Below are 13,254 nucleotides of genomic sequence, written 5' to 3'. Positions count from 1 at the left end.
ATCCCAGAAAGAGCCCTCAGAGCTATATTAAATTAAAATCAGACTCTAAGTAAAAAGCAAATAGGATTTGATCTCACAAGAAAGGCAACTCCCAACAAACAAGGTGTAGTCAGTAGAAAAGTGCAAAGTGCAAGCTGCAAAACACAGGATTATATTGACCCAAATGCAGAAACCCCCCCATCCCTTCTTCCCATTGGCTGGGAGTCTGGATTTATGTTCTAAGCTGCTTTCAAGAGACAAAGAATACTAGCCAATGACACACTTTTTTCCATATTAACTTTAAAGCTAATGAAAAGGTTGGAGGAGGAAGAAATAGGAGGGAAATATATTTATCTAAAATAATTAAACACCATGTCTTTGGGTAGTGCAACTTATTGCAAAATCCTAAATTATAGTTAGGCCATAAATTAAGGCCACATTCTTAAGAGAAGTCTTCCCTGAGTTTATTCCATTCACTAATAACCTCTATTAGTGAATGGAATAGAGAAAATGAACTCTCTTTAATTCTGATCATTCAGGATCTCCCTCTAAACACTTTTAGTTCTGATTGCAGTTTCTTCTCTCTCCTTCAGGATATTCTGTTTTCTGAGGTTTCATGTTTCTTCTCTAGGTTCTTTAACTTGTATGACCTGATTGCTATTTTGTGTCTTTGGCTGGTGACCCATGTGGTGATGCCCTCTATGCCTTTGTCACTCATCATTTTGCTCTATGTGCTCCTATTTGGGGACCTAATCAATTTTGCTGGTATCCAATTATCTCTATGCAAACTATTAAAACATTTACTGATGCTTCTCTAGTCTGTCCTGAGCTTTACTCCCTAATTCCCACATTAAGTATTAAGACATGTTGACCTTGATACCCCATTTGTCACAGAATTTCAACATGTCCAAAACAGAGCTTGTTCTTTGTCCCCAAAAGTCCCTCTTCTAAATTTCCCTATCCTATATCCCACATTTACAGGCTCAGAGTTCATTCACAAGCCTTCTGTCTTGCTTACCTATATATCCTCCAATTAGTTATCACATCTTTGAATTCCTTCTTCAGCAACACTCCTCCTCCATAGATTTTCTACTTCATGAAACACTACATCTCTCAAACTATTCTAATAGCCACAATGTTCCAATATGATTATGCCTTCTGATTTTTCTATATAATCTGTATTTAACAAGTATATTCCAATTTATATATTTGTTCTCCATTGAATTTTGTTGTTGTTGTTGCTTGTATCTCTATGATTTAGTACGATGATTGACAAGTACAAGTGCTTACTAAATGCTTGATTCATTCTCACTCCTGCAAATACCTGATTTGTTTGAATTTTTGCTTTAATACTGATCCCTGGAGCAGCTAGGTGGCACAGTGGATAGAGCACCAGCCTTGAATTCAGGAGGACCCGAGTTCAAATCTGGTCTTAGACACTTAACACTTCCTAGCTGTGTGACCCTGGGCAAGTCACAACCCCAGCCTCAAAAAAAAAAAAAAAAAAAAAAAAATCTCTAAATTGCTTTACCATTAATTTCTATTTCTATTCTATACCAACAATTTCTATTGTTACAGGAGTAACTTGCTAGTGGCTGAGGATCTAATTCTGACCAGAATATAGGTCCCTTCATTTGAGAGGATAATATAACTGAGGCAGTTATATTCTCTGATTTCTCTCTTCCCTCTGCCCTCTGATTTCATTCCCAATTCACAAGCAACATCTGCATCAGTAAAGGCTGATTTGCAATTCCTTCTAGTGTGTCATGATTCACAGCTGTGGGGGCTTTCAGAGAACTGACCTAACCCTTAATGATACAGTCTCCTTTAACCCTTTACAGGCTTTCTGGGTTTCACCCTTAGGCATGGTCCTTGATTTTTTTTTTTTTTTTTTTTTAATGGAAACACTTGTTTTTCCTTCAATAGCATGGTCAGTAAGTTTGTCCAATTTTGTGAAGGGTCTGTTATCTGAGTCTGCAAGCTAAGGAATATAAACATCGCTATCAAAATCTTTTCCATCCTATTCTGGGAAGATCCTACTCATGAACAGTTCTCAAGTGCTGCTCCTACTGGGAAGATTCTACTCAAGTGCTGCTGCTTCTTGTTTCTCTTGAGCTTCTTGTGGTGCTTGAGTCCCTGTTCGGGCACCATTTATTATGGGAATCAACTTGCTAGTGGCTGCTAGGGATCTAATTCTGACCAACTAAATAAATCCTTTCATGTGAGATGATACAAGGAGACTGAGAGGCAGCTGTATTCTCTGACCACCTCTTCCCTCTTGCCACAAGCAACATCTGTGTCAGTAAAGGCTGATTTGCAATTCCTTCAAGTGTGTTGTGATTCACAGCTCTGGGGGCTTTCAGAGAACTGACCTGCTCCTGAATGGTAGAGTCCTCCGATAAAGGGTTACCTTTACAAGTTTTCTGGATTTTGTATTTAGGCGTAGTCCTTAACAACCCATCCCTCACCCTTTATTTCTTTGTAGATTTTGGAGGGTGCTATTGCCCTTCCTGGTATATGTGTGTGGGGTTGCCCATTGAACTCATTGCTTTTAAAGTTTTTTAAAGTACTTTGTACTTTTGTACTTTTGTACCCTTGTCTCCCCTAATAAAGTCTCTGCCTATTCCTCTGGACCTCATTTGTACAACATGATTAATATTTTTACATCAACTCTGCCCAACTTTCTTTTGAATGGTATGCTCTATTGTTGATATGCATCTTAAACATACATTTATTTCCCATGTAAAAAAATAAATTTGTCCATTTTTAAACAGTTTGTACATGCTGAATTCCTTAAAATGAATATTTGACATTGGCTCTTTTATGTTAAATTTTCATTTAACTTCAGGTTTGGTTGATTGAAAGTCCTGAATCATTGAATGTTTTTGTTTCCCGAATTCAAAATTTGGATAGAATGACATTTTTGACCTCAGAACTTGTTCTTTTGATTGTTGGTAGATGTATTTCCTGTTTTTTATTGTGATTGCTGACAAATCTTGTATAATTCCAATTGTAGCTCCAGCATATTTTGTTACTGTTTTTTGAAAAATTTTGTTTGATCTGGGGTTTTCAAAATTTGGCATAAATATTCATATGTTATGTTCCACAAAATATTTCATTGAGGTGGTAATTGGTGGATGTTTTCTATTTCTACTTTCCCCTCATGTTCTATTACTCCAGGGCAATTTTACTGCATTATTTCTTGTATTATTGTATCAAGATTCTATTTTGGTCACACTGTCCAATTCTTATATGTTCTCCTCTTAATCTTTTCTCCAAAACTTATGTTGCACATTCTGCTCTATTTTTGCTTTTTTCTTTTAATTCATTTATTTAACAAAGCATATGCATGGGTAATTTTTCCAACATTGACCCTTGCAAAACCTTTTGTTCCAAATTTTCCCCTCCTTCCCCCTCCCTCCTCATCCCCTCCCCTAGCTGGCAGGTAGTGCAATATATGTTAAATATGTTGAAATACATGTTAAATCCAACTTATGTATACATATTTATACAGTTATCTTGGTTGCACAGGAAAAATCAGATCAAGAAGGAAGTAACGGAAAAACAAAGAAAATGCAAGGAAATAACAGAGTGAGAATGCTATGCTGTGTTCCACATTCCATTCCCACAGTTCTCTCTCTGGGTGTAGACGACTCTCATCACTGAACAAGTGGAACTGGTTTGAATTTCACTCTGTATGTATTGCTCTGCTTTAAATGTGTTTCTTGTAAACAATCTATTGGAGAATTCTGGCTTTTAATTCATTTTGTTATCTGCTTATGTTTTATGGGAGAGCTCATCCCCATTCACTTTTACAGTTAAAACTACTAATTCTGTATTTCCTGCCATCTTATTAACTCCAAATTATACTTTTCTCTTTCCTTCCCCCCCTTTTTTTACTTATAAGAATTTTACTTATGAGCACTACTTGCCTCTCAAGCAGTCCTCCCCCTTCAGAAATCCTCCCCCTTATGTTTCCCCTACTATTTCTGTTTTCACTTCTATTTAGCCTACCTCTTCCCTTTTTGCTTTTCCCCTCCCACTTTTCTTTAAGATGAGAGAAATTTCTTGGTGAAACCAAATATATGTAATATTTTTTTTTTGAGCCAAATCTGATGGAGAATCATACAATATTCATCACCCTCCCTTCTTTTCCTCAATTATAATTGGTTTTCTTTGCCTCATCCTGAGATATAATTTTCCTCATTTTACCTTCACTTTCCCCTTTTTTCTATTACAATCTCCTTTCCACCTCTAGTTTTATATTATAACAGTAAAATCAGATTACACAAGTATTCTCTATGTATATCCATAACAGAAATAGTTCTCAGAGTTTTTTTTTTTCCTTTTTACCTTTTTATGCTTCTCTTGAGTTATAATATTTGAAGGTCTTTTTTTTTTTTTTAGCTCTGGTCTTTTCATAAAAAATGGAATTCACCAGTTTCATTGAATGTCCATTTTCCTCCCTGAAAGAAAATGTTCAGTTTAAGCAGGGTAATTTATTCTTGTTTGCATTCCAAGTTCTTTTGCCTTTTGGAATATTAGATTTCAGGTCCTTCAATCCTTTAAATTGGAAGCTGCTAGGTCCTGAATAATCCTTATTATAGCTCCTCAGTATTTAAATTGTTTCTTTTTGGCTGCTTGTAATATTTTTTTCCTTAGTCTGATAGTTCTGAAATTTAGCCACGATATTCCTTGAGTGTTATTCAGTGAATTCTTTCAATGGCCATTTTACTTTCTGATTCTATAACATCCAGGCAGTTCCCTTTGATGATTTCCTGAAAAATAGTGTCTAAACTCTTTTTTCATCATAGATTTCAAGGAGTTCCATAATTCTTAGATTATTTCTCCTAGATCTATTTTTCAGGTCAGTTTTCCCAATTAAGTATTTTACATCTTTTTCTATTTTTTTTTCTTTTTCTTTTTTTTTGGTTTTGCTTGACTGAGTCTTGTCTCATTGAGTCATTCATTTCCATTTGTTCAGTTCTAAATTTTAGTGAATTATTTTCTTCATTTACTTTTTTTTTAACTTCTTTTTGTAATTGTCCAATTGAATTTTTAAGAGTTGTTTTTTCCTACAGAATTTTCTTCTATTTCACAAATTCTGTTTTTTAAGGAGTTATTTTCTTTATCTGTTTCACAAATTCTGTTTTTCTGGGAGTTGTTTTCTTTTTTCACTTTATTAAATCTATCTTTCAATGAGTTATATGCCTTTTCCAAACCCTCTTACAAAGTTTTCATTTCCTTTCCCCATTTTTCTACTAGCTCTCTTTTAAATTTCTTCTAGGAGAGCCTTGTTGGGATGGGGATTGACCAGGTAGATCACCTTTTGGGGTTTCATCTGGAGACTAACTGCCTTTAGTCTCCTCAGGATTTGATATCTCTTCTCTTTCACCATAGAAGCTGTCTATCATCAGAGTTCTCTAACTTTTTTGATTCATTTTTAAAACAAAAGTTAGGGTCTGCTTTTAGGGTAGTGGAGGTTTTCCAAGCTTCCTCTACAAGCAGTGGCTTCCTTCCTCTTGAAGCAGCAAGTGTCTGCACTGAGTCAGTGCTGACTCACTGACTCACTCCCAGTGCTGGGTGGGCATAGCCAGGTCCCATGAGATTCTGGCTTTTCAGGGTTCACTATTTACCTTTGTGTTTGTATTGGATGTTTTCTAACTTCTTGGCTCATCTACTGGCTTGCAGCCAGGGCAAAGTAGCCAACACTGCTGCTGTAGATTACTCCCCATAGATTCTCTGCCATATGGAATCTATAGTGCTCCACAAAGTTCGCACACCTATGGAGCCCTGGGACTCTGTTGGTTTTTGTGCTCAGCTGCTTGTGCTTGACTGCCTTCCATCCATTTCCAGTTGAAATGGACCTTTTCTGGGGATCTTTGAAATTATCTTTTGCTGGTTAATATGTTGCGCTCCCAATATTTGTGGGTTCTGCTGGTCCAGAGCTAATTCAGAGGCTGGATTTGCTAATTAGTCTGATGGTTGTAGGAGAAGGTCTGCAAGAAAAGTGTGTTGTCTCTTCCATCTTGGCTCCACCCCTGAAAGTCCTGCTCCATTTTTTCAAGGTTACAATCTGTTTTGTTATTTCTTAGTTCATCAGTAGCTTCCCTGGCTTCTCCTTGCCTGATCCCCATTTTCAAAAATTTATTTTCATTTTGGAGACTCTATATTCTCCTTTGGAAGTTGTTTAACATTTTTTCCATAATCTTCTGATTTTTCTTGGATGGCTTTTATTTATTTTTAGCTCTTCCTCCATGTCTTTCTCATTTGATTTTTAAATTCTTTTGAGTTGTTTCATAAATTCTCTTTGTATGGAGAGCCATTTCATGTTACTCTTTGGGGGTATAAGCTTTACTAATGTGTCCTGGAAAATGAACCTCCCTGTTTCCATAACATGTTTTCAATGGTGGGGTTCTTTGCAGGTCCATTTTGAAAAATAAGTTATTAGTGTAAACCACCTCTAAACGTTGTGTGGGGAGAGAGTGCCTCAAGCTGTCCTTCAGCTCTGCCCTCTGATCAGGAATCCCAGACTTCAAGAGCTCCACCCTCCTGATAATATTGGCAGCCAGCAGTGTCCCTGCCCCACTGCTTCTGCACTTCTGGTTTGGGTTCCTTTTTGCCAGGGCCATGTTCTCAGGTTCTTAGAATAGCGGCTGGATTCCATGATCCTAATTGCAGCCCAAGTTCCCTCAGACCTCTAGGACTCAGACTTCAATTTGACAAATATTCTGGAGACCAAAGTCTCTGTGGTTCCTGCTGAGGTTCCAGCTACACCCAGTTAGTCCTGAGGGATCCTGTTCGAATTGTTCTTTCTGTGGATTTAGCCTGGAGGTTTTTGCACTTCTGACAGGTTAATCCTAAACCCAATAGCTTTCTTTAGATGATCTTATATTGTATGTAAAAAACCCCTGGTCCTTCCCCAGTCATCTTTTTTAAATAGTCTATATATGCATTGAGGCAAAGTTGTTCAATTTGTGGGGGAAATCAGGAGAGCTTGAAATTTTAACAGTCTATTTGACTCCCAGAATCCTCCACAAGAAAAAAAAATTAAGCTCTAAAATGGAGCTTAGTGTCCAAAACATTCAAGTCTTGTTTTGCAAGGATGAGGCAGGATGAATTTTATAGAACCTCTTGGAAGGGGCACTGACCGGAAAAGCTGGGGTGCCTGCTTGATGGTTCTGGAGGTGTAGAAGTGGCCCTACCATTATAAGAGGCACAGGCAATGTCATGTGAGGTGCCGCCAAGAAAAAATTTCTCACCCATGTTGGGACCTTCTCTGTCCTTGACCTGACATCCTCACCCTTGAGGTGGGACACCGTCTCAATGGTGGATCCCAAAGGTGCAATCCGGTGAGGGGGATCGGGGAGAAGCACAGATTTTGCCTTCTGTAATAGATTTTTCTGCTGTGCCTGGACCAAGTCTGTGAATAAAGAAGGGAGCATATGAGCAAAGGGCAAAGAATCAGGAAACAGATTGAGGGTGGGAAAGATAGTAGCAGAATGGGGATCATGATCTACCAAGAATGATGTTACCTCCACTTATTCTTTCCCCTTTCACTCTCTCCTCAACATCTTCACCCTTGAGGTGGGACACCTGCTCAATGGTAGATCCCAAAGGTGCAATCCAATGAGGGGGATCAGGAAGAAACATTGATTTTGCCTTCTGAAATAGATTTTTTTGTTGCACCTGGACTAAGTCTGTGAATGAAGAACAGAACATATGAGCAAAGGGCAAAGAATCAGGAAGCATTGTGGGTGGGAAAGATAGCAGAACAGAACAGGGATTATGATCTACCATGTTACTTCCACTTACTCTTTCCCCTTTCACTCTTAAACTCTGCACTCTGGTTTCTCATTCAGTTGAGTTTTACTAATTGAAATGCAAAGTTACTAATACTTCCAAAGGGTAGAATTGAATGAACTGTCTTTTTTAAAAATTTATTTAATGTTTTACCCATTACATTCAAAATATTTTCTTTTGCAATTGTTTTTAAGATTTTTGCTTTGTAGATTTAGGTTCTCTTCCTAATCCTCATCCATAATTAAGAAACCATATATAAAGTTATGCAAAACATTTCATAAATGTGAAGTTTTGAAAGAAACTATGGATCTCCCATCCTAATGAAAATAACTCTCAAGAAAAATGAAGTTAAAAATAAAGAGAGAAAGAGAGAAACAATGCTTTGATCTATATTCAGATATATTCTGTGAATAGGAAAGGATTTTTTATCCTAAGTCCTTCAGAGTAGTTCAGAGAAATTGTACTATTGAGAATAGCAAAGTCACTTACAGCTGGTCACCCCAGAACATTGCTGCTATTTTGTTATGATATATTTCACTTTATGCAGGGACTTTCCAGGGTCTTTTCTGATCATTTTCTTGAGAACAATGATATTCCATCAGAGAAACTTGCTTCAAAATTTTGTTTTTACACTTCCTATTGCTGATTGTATTTTCCATTTATTCTTTCTCCTTTCACCCTGTCTCTCAATATGACCTGTTCTTTTATCACTATCCAGCCTCCCTCCTTCCCATATTTCCTCCTATTTTCCTTCAGGCTAAGGTGGATTTCTATACCTCTATTGAGTATTTATGTTATTTCCTATTTGAGCCAATTCTGATGAGAGCAAAGTTCACTCACAACCTCCTCTCCTCCCACTCTTCCCCTCCACTGGAAAAGCTTTTTTCTTGCCTCTTTTTCTTAAGACACATAATTTATACCATTCCACTTCTTCCATTCCCTTTTCCCAGTACATTCCTATCTCACTTCTAATTTTTCATCTTTTTAAAAAAATGTATTATCCTTTCATATTCAATTTACATCCCCTTCCCAGTATGTAACACTCATTCTAACTTGCTAACTGCCATAATAAGGAGAATGTCCTAAAGAGTTGGGCCATCCTCCTCCCATGTAGGAATGTAAATAGATAAAGCTCAAAAACATTCCCAGGTATATTGATCCAGCCTCAGTCTCTGGAGCTCTCTTCCCCAATTCCTACCTAACATCTAGATATTTTGACCTGGAGGCCCAATTGCACCTTCATCTCAACCTTTCCAAAACAAAATTTGTTTTTTGTCCCCCTTCCCCCTGCCCTCTTCTGAAATTCCCTTTTCTGTACCCAGGTTTGCAGGCTCAGTCATCCACAATTCTCCTTTCTTAGCCTACACACATATCATTCTTTTATTTATTTTTCTTTTTATCTTCCTCAACATTTCCCCCTCAGAGATTTTCTTTTCTTTATTCCTATAGTTATCAACCTGGTGACCCTGTATACCTCTCTCCTAAATTCTTCTGAAAGTCTCATTGTTCCATTAGGATTATGTCTTCTGAATTTGTAACCAAAGAAGAACTAGAGACCATTATTGATTACAAAATAGAAAATTTTGCTTATATTAAGTTAAAAAGATTTTGTACAAACAAATCTAATGCAGATAAGATTAGAAGGGAAGCAATAAACTGGGAAAACATTTTTACAATTAAAGGTTCTAATAAAGACCTCATTTCCAAAATATATAGAGAATTGACTCAAATTTATAAGAAATCAAGCCATTCTTCTATTGACAAATGGTCAAAGGATATTAACAATTTTCAGGTGAAGAAATTGAAACTATTTCTAGTCATATGAAAAGGTGCTCCAAATCATTACTGATAGAGAAATGCAAATTAAGACAACTCTGATACCACTATACACCTCTCAGATTGGCTAAGATGACAGGAAAAGACAAGGATGAATGTCGGAGGGATGTAGGAAAACTGGGACACTGATACATTGTTGGTGGAATTGTGAATGAATTCAGCCATTCTGAATAGCAGTTTGGAACTATACTCAAAAAGTTATCAAACTGTGCATACCCTTTGATTGAGCAGTGCTACTACTGGGCTTATATCCCAAAGAGATTTAAAAGAAAAGAAAGAGAACCACATGAGCAAAAATGTTTGTGGAAGCACTTTTTTTTTTTTTAGTGGCTAGAAACTGGAAACTGAGTGAATGCCCATCAATTGGAGAATGGTTGAATAAATTGTGGTATATGAACGCTATGGAATACTATTGCTCTGTAAGAAATGATCAGCAGGATGAATACAGAGAGGCTTGGAGATATTTACATGAACTGATGCTAAGTGAAATGAGCTAAATGAAATGAATCAGGAGATCATTATACATGGCAACCACAAGACGATGATCAGCTCTGATGGACGAGGCTCTCTTCAACAATGAGATGATTCAAACTAGTTCCAATTGTTTAGTAATGAAGAGAACCATCTATACCCAGAGAGAAAACTATGGGAAATGAGTGTGTACTACAACATAGCATTTCCACTCCTGTTATTGTGTGTTTGCATTTTTGTTTTCTTTCCCAGGTTTTTTTTTTCCTGTCTTTCTAGATCCAATTTTTTCTTGTGTAGCAAGATAACTGTATAAATATGTATACATATATTGGATTTAACATATTATTTTAACATATTTAACATGTATTGGACTACCTGCCATCTAGGAGAAGGGATGGGGGGAAGGAAGGGAAAAGTTGTAACAGAAAGTTTTGCAAGGGTCAGTATTGAAAAATTACCCATGCATATGCTTTGTAAATAAAAAACTAAATTTTTTTAAAAAATGTATTATGCCTTCTGATATTTTTATATGCTCTGTATTTATTCTATGTTCTAGTTTATGTACTTCCTGTCCTATCCCTCTTATGAATGTATTTTTTTTTCTATCTTCCTTATTTAGGACAGTGACTGATATAAGAACAAGTAATACTACATTTGTTGATTAATTGATTCTCACCATGGGGAAATAATCCACTTTTTTCCATGTTGTATTTCAAGGTTTTCCTGTGGGAAAAGAATGTCAACAAAATAAGTACTAAGAACTCTTGATTCCAATAACTACCCCATCTTCCCAACTAAAGGAGTAGTAAGCAGCTCAAGAAGGGCCCTAATTTGGTACAGCCTAATCATAGCTTTTCATTGTCCATTATGTTTTTACACTAGAATCAGCCTCAACACAATTGATTAAAATGATCCATTCTTATAGGTCCCTTTCCCTGTTTCCTCTTTTCTCCATCCCATCCATCCTCTCTCTTCATCATTAAAAGTAATCCAAAGGGAACAATTGAGAAACACTTGTATGACAATAGAAGAAATGAAGGATAAAACATTGTAGGCAAAATGTCTTGTCAGTAAAAAGAAGAATCTTTAAAGGTAAAGTTTGCGATGATTTGAAAATTTTTATTTTAAATGGAGGGTGGGTAACTTCTTTCAGAATGCCCAAATCACAAAATTTCTGAGAGTAGTTCCAATATTTTTGAATTTTACAACATCCTATGGACCTGTTAATGCTTACAATCCATGGGCTGCCATCCCTGCTTTTTATCCCTGTGTTTTCTCATATTTTTATTCTCAAATCCACAAGACATAAGGTCAAAGTAGTAACTAAAATATGGGCCAGAAGGTTCAGAATGCGAAGCTTGAAACCCTCACCTATAATTCTCCCCTAGACAAGCCTTTCTTAAGCCTTTTAGTGCTTTGAAGCAATCCAGTTGTCTAAGAAGTGACAGATTAACTACTCAATTGCAGTGACAAAGGGATTCTCCACATCTATATTTGATATCTACAGGCAGAATAAACAACTGTGCCTACCCTTCTCCAAGAGAAAAAAAAAGATATCTTTCCCTTTCTCCCTCCCTTTTAGCCCAACCCTCTCCCTAACCCTTCCACTTCCTCTTTCTCCCTCAATTGCACCCTCTCCCTCTATCTCCTATCACTCTCCTCTCCTTCCATTGACTCTTTCTCTTTCTCTTGCCTCTGTCTGTCTCTCCCTCTCCTCCTCTATCTGTCTCTCTCTCCCTCTGGCTCTGTCTCTCCTCCCTTCCTCTCTTACACACATAACACAGCTGATGAGACTCTTGGTCTTTTATCCTAGTAAGGGATTGTGAGGTAGAATTGACATCACAAGGAACCATTTCCCTTTATTCCACTTGCCTCCCTCCAATCACCTCTGTCATCACAAGCTGTAATATTTGTTCAGAGACAGGAAGCTTGTTAGTAACCTGAACCCAAGTCACTTTGCCTTAATTTGAATTTCAACCTGTATTTCCCACTGATTCTCCTTAAACAGTTTTATTACTCTTCCAACCAGAGTGTATCTTTGCCAAAGATTCAAAATATTTCTCAACACTGCACTTTAAAAATTCTAATCTTTGTCTGACTGTCCATTAATAAGGAAAAATATATTTGTGTCCAGTGTAGATAGATAAGGGGAATTTGATATGCTTCACTCTAAAACTTTTTGATTCAGCTCTTTGTTTTCTCTAGTATCTATACAATCAAGGACAGAAATATGGCTTTTTTTATTGATAGGTGTAAGGGTCCAAAGAAAGGTCAGGCAAGCTCAATTGAAATGTAAGTGGGTAGACTTCATCGCTGATTGGTCTGTGACCTCATTGACCCTATATAAGCTCGAGACAAGAAGTGCCCTTACCCTTTTTTCTCTCTTTCCCTTTTTTCCCTCTTTCCCCTTTTCTCCTTTTACTACCACTGGGAGCCTGGACTGGGAGGTCAATACTAAGGTATGTGCAGGAGGTCATAGGGTAGATGTGATTTACAGGAATAAAGTTTAAGATTGCTGTTCATTTAAACTCTTTGGTGCTCTGTTAGGCTTCAACTACTTTCTATGAGATAGTAGCCAGAGGATTCTGAGGACCTCAAAACAGAGATGAGATTGAAGATATTATATTTACTAGATTTTCTCTGATAGGCCTAGGAATAAGGACAGATTAGCATTAGTTAGGGAGAGAAAATAAAACCCTAACAGATAGGGCAACAAAATTGCCATCTTCCATCTTCTCTTCTTTCTCTTCCCTAACACTCTTTATCTTCATTCACACTCTTGAACCTGATTATTCTCCACAATAGTGGAGTTGTACAATGCATAGTGTACAGGACTCAGAATCAAGAAGACCTCAGATCAAGTCCTGGCTCTGATTTGACTATCTGATCCTTGATCAATGTATACAATCTCAATCCTCTTCAGCTTTCAAATCCAAAATGTTCTAAAGTTGTGGGAATGAAATGAGTTGTCTTTATGAAGCACTTAGCATGGTATAGAGGAAGTGATTATTAAAAGGCTTATTCTAGGGCGGCTAGGTGGTGAAATGGTATAGATCCCCAGCCCTGAAGTCAGGAGGACTTGAGTTAAAATCTGATATCAGATATTTAATACTCCCTAGATGTGTGATCCTGGGCAAGTCACTTAATCCCAATTGCCTCAGCAGA

At 37.1% G+C, this 13,254-nt stretch overlaps 2 long non-coding RNA genes across 4 annotated transcripts in view; one reads left to right on the top strand and one right to left on the bottom strand.

Annotated features, from left to right (window-relative positions):
* Window positions 1-13,254, top strand: part of LOC141561660 (uncharacterized) — a 42,807-nt gene that overhangs the window by 19,247 nt on the left and 10,306 nt on the right. The gene's annotated exons all lie outside the window — the stretch shown is intronic.
* On the bottom strand, window positions 5,633-10,817 carry LOC141559540 (uncharacterized). The gene is made up of 3 exons (XR_012487472.1): window positions 10,766-10,817; window positions 7,515-7,679; window positions 5,633-7,402 (listed from the first exon to the last, which is right to left on the bottom strand). It is a non-coding gene; the product is annotated as an uncharacterized LOC141559540 (long non-coding RNA).

The sequence above is a fragment of the Sminthopsis crassicaudata genome, chromosome 3 (genome assembly GCF_048593235.1).
Source record: "Sminthopsis crassicaudata isolate SCR6 chromosome 3, ASM4859323v1, whole genome shotgun sequence".
In the NCBI taxonomy this organism is placed as follows: domain Eukaryota; kingdom Metazoa; phylum Chordata; class Mammalia; order Dasyuromorphia; family Dasyuridae; genus Sminthopsis; species Sminthopsis crassicaudata.
This window is presented reverse-complemented; position numbering and strand designations above follow the sequence as displayed.